Consider the following 2787-nt stretch of genomic DNA (forward strand, 5'->3'; position numbering starts at 1 on the left):
ACGTTTTTAAAAATACGATATACGATCGTAATAAATGTGCTTTAATATTATTTTTATTATTCACAAAAAATCATTAATTAATAAATAATAAAACGATAGCAATATACATTCTTTAAATTATAGATATTTATTTTATAAATAAAATAAACTACAGTATAAGTAAATTATTTTATTTATTTTTTTTTAATTTCATTAATAAATGAAATTAAAAAAAATTGTTGAAGTAATCAATTTTTTTTAAAATTACTGTACAGAACTTGTCTAGCGGAGTGCTAACCGTCTCTCCTTTCAAACAACACTATAAGTACAAAACTGTTGAGAAAATTAATAAACCAAATTAAATCTTGTCCTTTTCTATATTTTTCTGACAAGAAATTACATATTTCTTTTTGTTATAAAGCCCCCAAAAAAAGATTGTTATTCTGTTTAATAGTTTTAAAAGATTTGAGAGATCGATTTATTTGATTAAAAAAAATTCTATATATAATAAACATATTTTTAATGTTATGGACTTTTATATTTATCCGTTAAAAATTAACATTAATTAACATTTTGTATATTGTTTGTTTTTGGTAATTCTTTAAAATAATTAAATCTTCATTTCTAGACGTAGTATGAAACCGTTATTTTACGAAAAATAAATTAAAAATAATATATAATATTGAAAATTAAAAAAAATCATAATGTAAATAAAACTCATCAAAATATTAAAAGTAAAAAGAATTCTAAGCCAAGAAATTCCCTTTTCATGCCGGTTTGAGCTTTCTCCCGGCCATTAAATGCTAGATAGGTATTGAAGGGGGAATCTTGCGACTATTAGGGTCAATGGAGTGTACCTTTGCCCTTCAAGGAATCACATTTCAGATGACCTCTACCCTAAGGGACACGAATTCCTTTTAACATCTTGAAAACTAGTCATCAATATTTTAACACGTGAATTTATATTACTTTGTATAATATATGTTTTGGTATCGTATAAATTATAGGTCAGACGGGTGATAAATATTTCTTTTTTCAGTTATAAAAATGGTTTGTCAAATTCATAACACTATTTATGGCGTACTTCGTTACAAAACAAATATATTAGAAATGAAAATTTTTTTGTGTGTAGTTTTTAAAGGTATATGTTAAAAATAAACTAAAGGCGCCTTTAATTATTTAAGAAGAAAATTAAATAGGAAATGATAGAATATTTTAAATATTAAAACGTTAAAATAATACAATTTTTGTTTTAATATTTGTAATAATCTTTATTAAGAGAAAATGACGGGGTGTTGTATTATTATGCTAAATAAAAAGACCCGTAGCATTTTTTAAAGATTTACAGTCGTAAATATTATAATAATACACAGTAATATTACACAACTAAAACGTTAAATTGGTATAACGAGTAATGATTATAGAAAATAAAACTGAAATTATAAAGAAAGGAAAACAAAATATAAAGAGTGAGAAACAAAACCGATAGGTCTATACAACCTGAGAGCCCCAAATTATGTACAAAGTACCTTATTAAAACTCATTACACGAACTGTCAATCTATCGAAGATTATACGATAGATTAGAATATTTTGTAACAGACAACTGCGTACCGTTTACCTGAGTTAACTAAATACTGATGTAGGTAATATTTTAATGATACAAAAACACTAATTAAAAAATGAACGCATATTATAAGAATACAAATGATAAAATTTTACTTATAAAGTTAAGATTCAAATTTAACCTCCCTGTAATATTATTATTTATGTAGATATCCCAAACATTTCACATTCTGCAATCTGTATGATATTTACTGACTTATATTTTTAAGAAATGAACGATTTCAACGTCTGGTTACAGGACCTTTAATTCTAGCAGATTCGTCTATCGACACTTTTGAATTTGATATAAGTATCTGTTTGAAATGCTAAAAGAAAAATTACAAAATAATTTATACATGAATGGGCTTCGTAAAATCTTCCATTAAAACGTAAATAAAACAATTTCCAGCAGTTTTCGTTGTTCTTTATAAACTAGGAGTGAAATTGACCCGTACGGGTGGTGAAAACACTGCATTTTTCGGTCTGTATGTGAACAAACAAAATATAAATATGTAAAGATGTTCACGCAATAGCGGGTTAATGATCAGTAAGGTTCGGTGAGCTATTAGTGTTGTGCTCTCTACAGGCGCGCCTGCTAAGGTAAAGGGGGTTAAATGAGTGCACTGTTGGTGAACGCCCGTACAACATACCTCAAAAAACCATAACTGTTTTAGGCATCTCATGTAACCCACCGGGTTGGTCTAGTGGTTAACGCGTCTTCCCAAATCAGCTGATTTGGAAGTCGAGAGTTACAGCGTTCAAGTTGTAGTAAAGCCAGTTATTTTTACACGGATTTGAATACTAGATCTGGATACCGGTGTTCTTTGGTGGTTGGGTTTCAATTAACCACACATCTCAGGAATGGTCGAACTGAGAATGTACAAGACTACACTTCATTTACACTCATACATATCATCCTCATTCATCCTCTGAAGAATTATCTAAACGGTAGTAATTGGAGGCTAAACAGTAAAAAGAAAAAAAAAATGCATCTCATGTATATGATACCATTACTACTTAAAGTCGGTTAGCTATACAGGAATAATATAAATACCGCACTAAATTATTTGGTATATTTAAAAAATTGACAATTACTTTCCTACACTGTTTACCTAGCCGATCATTTTGTTGCGTATCAGCAAAACAAATCTACTGAAATGTAGATATTATGTACAATTCATATGTGCGCGCGCACGAGTGTGTG

General features: G+C 28.2%; 1 pseudogene; it reads right to left on the reverse strand.

Moving 5' to 3' along the window:
* Positions 1–209: 209 nt before the first annotated feature.
* On the reverse strand, positions 210–299 carry LOC142330784 (U6atac minor spliceosomal RNA; annotated as a pseudogene).
* Positions 300–2787: the final 2488 nt, after the last annotated feature.

This window comes from Lycorma delicatula, chromosome 9 (genome assembly GCF_047948215.1).
Source record: "Lycorma delicatula isolate Av1 chromosome 9, ASM4794821v1, whole genome shotgun sequence".
Classification (NCBI taxonomy): Eukaryota; Metazoa; Arthropoda; class Insecta; order Hemiptera; family Fulgoridae; genus Lycorma; species Lycorma delicatula.